The sequence below is a fragment of the Rhipicephalus sanguineus genome, chromosome 9, assembly GCF_013339695.2.
Source record: "Rhipicephalus sanguineus isolate Rsan-2018 chromosome 9, BIME_Rsan_1.4, whole genome shotgun sequence".
NCBI classification, from domain to species: Eukaryota; Metazoa; Arthropoda; class Arachnida; order Ixodida; family Ixodidae; genus Rhipicephalus; species Rhipicephalus sanguineus.
Window position 1 is genome coordinate 77,838,822 of NC_051184.2, and position 10,833 is coordinate 77,849,654.

Sequence of the window (10,833 nt, forward strand, 5' to 3'; positions counted from 1 at the left end):
GCACGGTCACCCAGCGATTCCCGTTCGTAGAGTTCCCACTGCTCCGTTTGCCATAGCGTCAATGGCGACAATGTTTGAGGTAAACATTTAGCGTTTCACCACACGAGCAGAATCTTGTTAGGCGGATTCACAAACTCGGTGCGCGCCATGTGCGCTACTTTTTGCTGCGCTTTATCGAATTTCTGCTTGTCACGGCAGTCGAGATACGCATCGTCTGTTGCGAGGTCCGTCAGGTTCTTTCCCCCATCAGATGTAGTCACGTAGCGTCGCAGCGCCGACGCAGATGCGCTGTAGGGGAGGTCCATTCGCTCGCTCGACGAAGCGGTGGCGCCCACTCGTGCGCCCCGCCGAAGAAAGCCCTATGGTTCCGCAATGTTTTACCAATTTTAGGTGTATTAATGCGATTACTTCTCGGCTATTTCATTTAATTATAATATTTTATACCTTCGTTCATATTAAATCGGGCTTGATCGTTGCTAGCCTTGTTATGGCCTGTATAGAGCGCTTAACTGTGAGCGCGATCACGCGCCAGGAGATGGATGGACGACAAGTCGGTCCCCTAAAGTGCTCCACACCTAAAATGCAAACGCCTAACGGTTCAATGAGTGTAATTTACGTTGTAAGTTACTGATTATAATGGGCTCAAATGACTGCTGAAGAGATAAAAATGTGATGGTATGAAACCAGGGTTTTACACGTACCTCTGCAAGAGGAACGACCGCTCGATCCTCGTCCCTTCCCATTCCTGAAGTGAGTTCCCGTGACAAGTTTCTTTAATAAGAAAGGAACGTGTTGCAGTTACACTTCGAAGGTTGGAAGGTGTCGTTATTGTAACGTTATGTTTGGTTCTTTATATTAAAATATGCAGTGAGATAATACTAAGGCGAGATAAAATGATGGATTTAACATTCGTGTAGAACTACGTATATTATACGAATTTGATCATCGCTGGCAGCGGATTTTCTGGAGAAATAAAAGGAAAAAGAACACACCTGGACAAATTTTTTTGGGGAGATAGCGCTGGACATACACCACACATGTCTAACAGCAACATCCGTGCTCGGCTATTACAAGTGTAAAACACGTGGCACTTTTCACTTCTGCCTTCATATGTGCAGCCAGGATACTGCGCTTCAGATGTGCAAACAGAAAGTTCCTCACATCCCGAATATAACTAAATTTTTGGCAAAAGAAAGCGCATCGAAATAAAGAACACATACTCGTTTATTGAATGCGGATTCAATATCAAAGTTTGACTGGGAGAGAAATGTCCAAAATACATATCTGCAACTTAGTAAAGTTCCTTAATTGGTGTTCACCAGTTGCTTCTTGGTGTTGGCGCCGACAGACGAACGCGCTATGTCGTCAGCATTTCTTCGGCAATGTTGACGATACATTCCAGCGAAGCGCTTCAAGTACTTCCGTGTTGTACTTGACAAAAAGTTTGTTCCATTCAGGCCCGTAGCCAGGGGTAGGGACCCGAGGGCCCCCCCCCCCTCCGCCGAAATTTTGGTGAAGTATGTGTTTTTATGAAAAATAAATAATAAAAATAGGTGTTTTCTCAAAAAGTCAACGTTTTCAGCAAGTGCCGTCCCCACCCACATCCCACGAGAAAAATTCCTGGCTACGGGCCTGGTTGAATTGTTCAAAGTTCTTCATGTGGAAGAGCGGGTAGTCGACCGCTAAAAGTACATTCTGCGACAACTGATCCTGCGCCTCGGCTGTGAGGGTTTGATGGCGAGAGGACAAGAAATCTTCGGGCGAAGACGGTGGCTACATCTGCGCTGGCTGGCTTCATCACCGTAGACACCGCTTTATGTTGATGCTCCCTGGTCTGGCATAGACATGATTGCTTAAGCATTGGCATCTAGCAGCTAATGACAACGCGGGCGCCAGGGAATCCTCTGCGCCTTTTGCGGTCGTCCATCTACCCTGCATTTGTGTTGCGTAATTCCGCGGGTCTCTTCAATGCCTTGCATTAGGGTTGGGTGGGCAGGTGATCGACAGTCCCTTCATTATCCAAGTGCACGCTGGAAACGCCAGAGCCGAATTCTGGTAGAAGGAAGCGCTCGTTTCAAGCCAACCGTCCGGCTCTGGTGCGCCCAGCAAACCCTCCAGGTTCCGTTTTACAACTGCTCATTCACGCTCTGTCGTCACCAAAAGAGAAAAAGCGTAAACATTCGTCCTGTCCTCAGCAAGTATACTCGCGGACAACTTTTCTTGGCAATGAAGGGAAAGCTACGAGGGCGGTGCGTCTGCACATGTACTGCTACGCGAAGTAGTCCCGGTTTGGCGCGCGTCTCATAACGCCGTGGGAAGTGATGGCTAGCGTTGCATTTCGACGCAAACGCTGCTTAGCGTCCTAAGGTAGCGGGCAAAAGGCGCGACTTTTTCAACGCACGCAAAAACGCAAAGTGACAACGCATAAAATAAAAGAAACACAAATATCTCGCTTGTGTGTGCTGCGTTCCGTCTCAAAAAGCTACATGTAGAAAATTGGAGGAGTATTTTATATATCTCACGCAGAAAATACGTACGCAATTGTGGGTCTACATTCAATAGCGGTGGATACGTGCATTGTGGCTCTGTAGCCTTCGCTTCATTGCCAAGAAAAGTTGTCCGCGAGTATAGAAAAGGAATTCACTTCGTTTGGGCAACGCCACCCGCCTTCGCGGCTGCTGCGGCCTGTGGTCACACGAGATGCCCGCCCAGGACCAGGTTTTCGCTTACGGTACTTCGTGGTCGCGTGGCCTAGACACGGGCGCCTTGAGGGATGGCCTTCCTCTTTTGAGGTCCCGGCACACCGGTTCGCGTCTCCGGAAACCGCTATCTGCGCAATATTTCAGGCAATGCCACCACAGCTATGAATTTAGGGAGCCGCATCCGTTACGAACAAAGCTCTCAGAAAATGCAGCGATCCGCAGCCGGCTGATACACTAAGGGACGAACTCCGTGGAACGTTTACAAAAGGAACGCCGTTCTCTCTGCGTTCCTTAATGAGCGTAATGCGTTGCGGTTACAGTTCGATCAACCCTTAACGGAACGGTGGCGTTCCTCCGTACCACTAGAAAAAAAGATGGTTCCTGGAGCACCCTTCCTAGGAACGCCGTTCCCTACAACTATGTATAAAACCAAACACGAGACAGACATTCAGGCTTCAAGAGAAAGATCGTCGAACAAACAGTGTTGCTGGGATCTTGTGGAACATGAAACGTCACTATAAACTGGAACAATTACTGTGAGCGCATCTTGATGTTCAGCGTAAAGGAACGACGAAGGACCACAGAAAACACGAGTACACAGCGCGCTACCATTCTCATTTCTGACATCGTGCTGCATATCGTTCCTAAATTCTGCATATCTTTAACTAATTGAGCTATGGCGGCGGTCGCCCTCTCGTCCAATTTGTCGGGTATTTATGTGCGTGTTAACCTGGCGGCTGGAAAAAAGATGTATTGTACACTCGCTGCTCTGAGCCATGACGGCGACTGTGGAATACATCTTTTTCTAGCTGGCGTCACGTCGCACGTGATCTTTTATCGAATGACCAGATAAAGTGGACGAAAGGACGACCGCCGCCGTAGCTCAATATGCAGAGCATCGAGCGCGTTATCCGAAGGTTGCAGGTTCGGTCCCTGCCGGCGGCAAGTTGTCCTTCGTCCACTTTACTTTCTTCACATTTATATCGTAACTACTACAACACAGTTAAGATAGTACAATTAACGTCCCCTATACCTTCCTTTTCTTAAGTGTCTGTTGGTGTTCATTAAGAAAATAGCGAGAGTGTACCTAGCTTATTCTGAAATTTAACCCCCAACGTTCCATACGTTTCAAAGGGGCGCTCTTGAATCTATCCGATAATAGCCCCTGTTACGAACAATGGCGGGCGCGGTTGTCGCGGAGGTGTGACGTCATGCCAAGGACTGGCTTGCTCCGCGGCCGAGGATCGGCCTTTTCTGCGCCCATCGCGTACCCGCTCTTTCGCGATACGGTGGTGATTACGGCTCATTCTTGCGATGCAAATCGTCCGAGGTAGAAGGTGGAAGTTTACAGTACTAGCGAAAGTTAAGTAAGCTGTAGAATGTTTCGATAATATGCTTATCATGGGGAAATTTCCGTCCGAACAGAAGATTCACTGTGAAAACGGGGATGCACGAAAGCACGATATTCGTTGTTTTCCACCGAGTACTCCAAGACATCGGTGCTAAGAAAATGCACGCTAATGGTTGTAACTTCATTAGAACTGGTGTAGACTCCACGGTTGGAACATGCGTCCCGAAGAATTGCAAATGAAATTAGGACGTTTTTAATTCACTAACTACGTTGCGGTTTATCGTGCAAGTTATACTGGCCTTTGCAGATTATCTAGGCGATCTGACAGAATTGCGTTTTCTGCTACAGGATACTTTAGATGAATCTGTCTATCGTAAAGAATCACTTAATACATCCGGAACATTAAGCAAAATAATACAACCACACACGCAATGCTTTCGGAAATACTGAGTTGTTAGTATACTTGGACTACGTAAAGATTCCTTCTAAACAATCGTCTGGGATTTTGTGGTCGTATACCCTGATTTGCATGACCTGCTGGTCCGATCAACCGCCAGGTCATAATGTTATATTCTCGTGGGAGCACTCTCTCTAGCAATCGTCTGGAAAAAAAGCGCCTGAAATCGGAAATGAGCGTCCTGAACTGTTTCGATGGCGCTCTCAGCGAGGTGGCCAACGTATTAAATAAACGTCCTTCGCGTCAATGAGTCAATGAATGATCTCGCACGTCGTGTCCGCATAAAGGTTTATGATGATCTGGGGTATATAAAATACAAAGAAAAATAATTTACGAGCTGGCTATCTAAACTAGTACTTATACAAGCGTAACAGCACCGTTGCTGCGATGCTGCATGAAGACACAATCAGACAGCAATAAGAAGTTTCAGCAATTAACCTCAACTTCTTTTTGTAGTGAAATGAAGCCGTGAAATTATTGCGAGGAGGACGTGAAGCGGAACAGCATGATGAATGAGCGAGTACAGAAGAAAAACAAACACAACAACTGCGGCGGTGTTCTCAGGCGAGCGCTTTCGAGATATTTTGCGAAACTCGATACTGCGTGCGTTTTTGTAATCGCGCGCGGGGCTTGGCACACCGGAAAAAATGCTGTCGGCAGAGCGCCGATACGTCTGATGCAAATAGCACTTGTGGAGGCGAAGCCATAATATTTTTTAATGGAATCGCCCGAGAACAACGCAACCTAATAATAGACAGTTTTAGTTTCACGTACGTAGGGACTTCATGTACGCAAACGTGAAAAGTCCACGTACGTTACGTGCACTCCCTCAGAAACGCTTTTAGTTACGCGTACGCCGCGCGCGCCAAGGGGGACCACGTAGCTCCATTAATCGCGAGATGACGAACAAGATATTGCTTGTTCGTGATCTCGCGAAAACTCGGCGCGAAGCTGTCTACGTGCGCAAGAAACACACGCAAGGAATCGAATCTCACGTACGTCCGTGACACCAGCGCGCGGCCGTTATGTTCGGCGCATGCGCACTGCTTACACGTAGAAGCTCTACGTTCGCAAAGCCTCTACGTACGTGAAACTAAAGCTGTCTATTTTGAATGTGTCTTGCGCGCCAAGACCACGGTATGATTGTGAGGCACGTTGAAGATTAATTTTGACCACCTCGAATTCTCTGACGTGCTCCTGTATCTAAGCAGAGGGGTGTTGCTCTTCACACCCATCCGAATGCGGCTGCTCTGGTCGGGACTCAGAACCATCCTCGGTGTTAGGACCGCGAAACAGCAACAAACCTGAGCACCCCTTTCAAAGTGTGCACGACGGAGCGCGGGCACCGTTGGCAACTGTGAAGAAAAACATGTATAGCTTTTGTCGTTTGACTAGGAACATTATCGATGCTGTTTTGGTCATTCCACATAAGCTTGAGACAGGCAGAAAGCAAGCGCAAACAGCGGAACAGCATAAGAAGCAAGCGCAGGATATGCCTTGGAGGTTTAAAAAACCTACACTAAAACTCCACGCTCACGGATCACTCTGAATACTCCCAACTGAGAGGTGCATTGATCTTAAGGCGAAAGCCTTCGACACCTCATCAAACGCGAAAATTGACACTCCGCGACCGACGACGCCAACATGAGTGATGCAAAAAGTCATCGTCATCATCACTCAAATGATGATGTCATCAGATTACATCACCGCTTGGTCGTAGGTGGGCCGATCACGGAGGCAGGGCAAAACCAGGATCGGTACAAAAACCTTTCGAAGGAGCGCGGTAGAGGATCAATACATCGACTAATAAAAGATGGCTTGCGCCTTCGAATCGTCTTTGGCGAATGCATAAGGGACCTTGTGAGTTATTTCATTCATTCATTCATTCATTCATTCATTCATTCATATGGTCACTGGTATGGGTATCGTTACTTCTTTTAGGGGCGAAGCTCCTTAAGGCGGCACCCGTTCGTCCCTCGTAGTCGTAGTCGTAGTCCGTAACCAGTCTTACGCTTTGACCTCCAAGGTGGTGCCGGTGGGAGATTTTTCCTGTGCGTTGTTGAACAATAAAAAATTCGCAGCGGTAGCTAAAAGCCGACTTCTTCTGTCTCTCATTCCCATTAGCAGCCATTCTTTACCTCCAAGGTAGTGCCTGGTGAGATTTCTCCTGTGCGTGATTAAACAATAAAAATTTTGTTCAAAACGCCGTTTATTGATGAAATAAACCAACGAAAGACGCCAGATGTTTTGTAAAAGCAAAACGGAAGAACGCCAGATGTTTCTAAAGCAAAAGGAAAAGACGCCAGCTGCTTAACGAAAGACGCCAGATGTTTTCTAAAGCAATGGTTTTCTAAACAATGAAAATTCGCAGCGTACATGTAAAATTAAAGTGAGCTGCAAGTCGTCATAACTCATCGAACCTTTAGTATAAACGCGCCCTATCTCACGTCGGTTGTACTGGGCAGAATTCACGGAAGATTCACGGTTTACCGATGAACCTCCGCAGCTTCGCCCACTCATCATCATTCACTCCGTGGATATGCTGTGATTTTTTTATTGAACCAGCCCGTTCTTTGTGAGGATTTCGTACGAGAGATTGAAACAGCACAAATTATAAGGATGTTGTTTTTTTTTTTGATATGGTAATCGTTTGCTTAAAGGATAAAATCGGAAGCTCATTTCTTTTCTTGTGGCACTTTTGATTGCGCACGATACTTGTAAAGCTACTTGGGTAGGTATCAGAACTCTGCATTTTAACCAGATTGACCGCGGAGGCTTTTCAAGATGAGTGCAGCTAGGTGTGTCCTTGTTCATTTGGCTCCATCCACGTCGCGATAGGTTCCACTCACGAATGTAAATGTATCCCTGAACACTGATATGTCACGCATAATTTGTGCTCTGTAAATACTGTAAGTAAACGTTTTTCTAGAGAGGAATGACAGTTCTATACACCGTGAGGAACAACATACTACTCCCCATGGTCGTCTACATAGTGCTCAAAGCCGATATTGTAATACAAGGGCCTTGCTTCACTCATTTTGACTTGACTCATGCCACCGACGGAAAGGGCGATTTTTCGTTTACTTCACTTCAATTTACGTCACAAGTAGTACATTACAGTTAAACGCAACAATTAACGTCTTCAATGATTTCCCTTTCCTAACCGCCTGCTCGATTCGTTTGACATTACTAATTGTGTTATTTCGCTGTTGCCACAAAACCGTAGTAGCGTAGCGAAATATAAATTACGTCATTTTCGAAGGTGCGAGCGCGCCGCCAGCGCAACACTCGCACCGGCCGCCGGCCGGTTTGATGCCGATGACGTAGCGACGCCTTCTTCTTACCGCATCGAAGTTGCAGCCGGTGACACTCCTGGAACCAACATCTGACGATCACAAACAGCTTACTTTTGTTGCCGCTGAAGGTATTCTTCGTAGTTCATTGTAATTCGGCGCGTTCAAGCGAGGTATCCGCGGGGTGTCGGAGGCTTGCAATCGAGTGCATGAGCACGACAGCTCGATGAGAGAATGAATACGGCAGAGCCAGCTTGATGTGTTCGCGGACGAAGGCTGGCGCGAGTTGAACTTGCCTCGGTCCAGTGCTTTTCAGTGGTGCAAATAACCCTACACGATTACACAAACACTAATCGGTCGTTGCAACAGCTCGGTGGACTGGAGCTTCATACGGACGCGCTAAACAGGTGCGGGCACGTGCACGCACACATACACACGCACGTCGCTGCCAATAGTGGTTTTTAAAGCTCCTCACGGTCAGTGTAATATGCTGATGTCGTTTATGTACGCCGTCAATTATCAAGCGGAGCATAAGGAAAACATATGGCGTTTTCACTCCGCTTTGACGGAGTAATTAATTCGAGCATGGGAGTTTTTAGAGCTGATAAGCTGACAGCACTCTCACCTCGGCTAATTTTTGCGCAAAGTGCGTGTGTTCGACTAATGCAATCTGCTAAAGGGCCTCTCACTAGCCTCTTAAAATACAAAAAATAAATAAAGAACCAGCGCAATATTCTTTGCTGGCATTTGTCGTCTTTCTGGTGCACTTCGTGACGTAGAAAAGTGATTCGCGTGACGTCTATATGGCACATACTCTCGAATGGTACATATGCGCGAAGTATCAGATGCGAATTGTCTCCAGCACTGCTTTGCCATGCAGCCGCCGATCCGTTCTTCCTTACCTCGCATGACTATCGTGCGCGATCAACTGACTTCATTTCATTCTCTGCGTTTGCGACTGCGCAAACGGAGATAACAGCGTGCAGTCGATAAGCACGAAATCTTGGTAGTGTCAGCGCTTAGTGCTGACATGGTACACGTGCTTTCAAAAAATAAGTGGCGAGGGGGAGATATGGCCTGTAGGAAGGGTAGCGCAGGCGAGGAGGAAACCACTCCCTCGTCTTTGAACGCGGGGTGGTGAGGGGCCCTTTAAGCAACTTCAGGCTGGACAGCTGTGTCGTAACAGATGTTGGCTTGTCCCGATGCTTTGGCCTCCAAATTTCTGCTCTCAACTACAATGTAAGAAAAAAAAGCCTTTTGACTCCTTTCGGGGAGTCTTGAATTGCCACGTGTGTGACTATTTTTAAAGAGGAACGTAAACCCTCTTTGGGGGTCACTATACTCTCTTCGGAGAGTCGTGTGACCCACAAAAGAGTTAACGTGCCTCTTCAAAGAGAGTCATATACGTGGCAAGTGAAGGCTCCCCGAAAGGAGTCACACATACTCTTTTTTTTAACGCGATAGCGTTAAAGAGCTCGTATCGCAGAAATTCCGCCGTCGGCGTCGGGGCCGTTGGTTGTGAGCGAAAAATCATCATCTTGTCCGTGAGCGAAAAATGGAAAAAGCTGCAAATAAAATAAATAATAAAAATGTTGGGTCCGAGTGAGAATCGAACCCAGGCCGCCTGTGTGCCAAGCAGGTGTTCTACCACACAGCCACGCCTCTGCTTGGAGCTGCGCTGAAAGTAACTTTCATGCTTCCCAAAAATACGCGTCCTGTATACAGGTGTCACAGTACGAGATGTAATATCGCAGTAATATTGCGTGGTACAAGCGTACATTGCCATCGGGCGTCACACCATGTCAATATCATAACGACTTCGTGGTTTAAAGAGAGCCACCCATTACAAAAGGCACACACATTACTGCGCGTATTCCCTTAGGACCACGTACTGGGTACATCACAAGTTCGAAAACGTTTCTCGCGCTTAATTGCTCCTGGTTTAAAGCATGCTACCCATTACATAAGGCACGCACCTTAGTGCGCGCATTCTGTTAAACACTCGTAGTGTTCGAACTGCGCACTAGGAACAGAATATCGCTATCGCGTTCAACTCTTAAAGGCGAAGCTTAGGCGTCCCCCAATTTTTTGTCTTAGAGTGTACAAAGGCCCCATAAGGTCTCTCGCACATCGACAATTCTCGCCGCGCCCCGCCACGGTGGTCTAGTGGTTATGGCGCTCGACTGCTGACCCGAAGGTCGCGGGATCGAATCCCGGCCGCGGCGACTGCATTTTCGGTGGAAGCGAAAACGTTTGAGGCCCGTGTACTTAGATTTAGGTGCACGTTAAAGAACCCCAGGTGGTCGAAATTTCCGGAGTCCTCCACTACGGCGTCTCTCATAATCATATGGTGGTTTTGGGACGTTAAACCCCAGATATTATTATTACAATTCTCGCCGCAATGTGCTTGATGAACCAATCAGCACGTGTTCAGATCGGTGCCCTTTCAATCTTTCGTGCCGCAGTGAGCAGCCGCGGTTGGTGTCGGGGTGGCTGGCTGCGACCCAGCGCAAGTACGGCCTGTTCTTGGCCGTGGTCGGCGTCACGTCTCTGGCCGCGGCTACGCTTTTCGCCTTCGCCGGCATGGCACAGCAGCACGGTGAGCGGTGTTCGACGTGTGCATATTTTTGCCGAATGCGTCGTTAATGAAAACGCGCAACATTATTACCTCACCGTGGCTCGTTGTTTCTTTTACAGTCAGGGACGGGAACATTTTCGACGAGGAAGCCATGAACGACCAAGGCAAGTCGGAAGAACGTGAGATTGCGGCTATCAAACGTTCGAGTTATAAGTGTACTAGAGTTGCAGTTGGGTGGTGAACAGTGCTAGTATTTATTAAAGGGAAAATTGACGACCACCTCTTTTGCAGCACATGTCTACAAGAAAATCCTCAGGGATATCTCAGAAAATTCCTGTCTTGGTCTGGGGACCACGAAGCGAATTTTATGAGTGCATTTTATTCCAGATACAGCGAACCCTCGGTGATACGAATCTCACGGGACCACCAAAAATATTCGCATTATCCGAAAT

At 47.5% G+C, this 10,833-nt stretch overlaps 1 long non-coding RNA gene across 2 annotated transcripts in view; it reads left to right on the forward strand.

The window, feature by feature from the left end:
- LOC125759846 (uncharacterized) overlaps positions 1–10,559 on the forward strand; it is a 31,669-nt gene extending 21,110 nt beyond the window's left edge. For both annotated transcript variants that reach the window (XR_007417549.1, XR_007417550.1), the window contains exons 2-3: positions 10,269–10,402; positions 10,501–10,559. This is a non-coding gene — a long non-coding RNA (uncharacterized LOC125759846). The remainder of the gene's footprint in view (positions 1–10,268; positions 10,403–10,500) is intronic.
- The last annotated feature ends 274 nt before the right edge of the window (positions 10,560–10,833 follow it).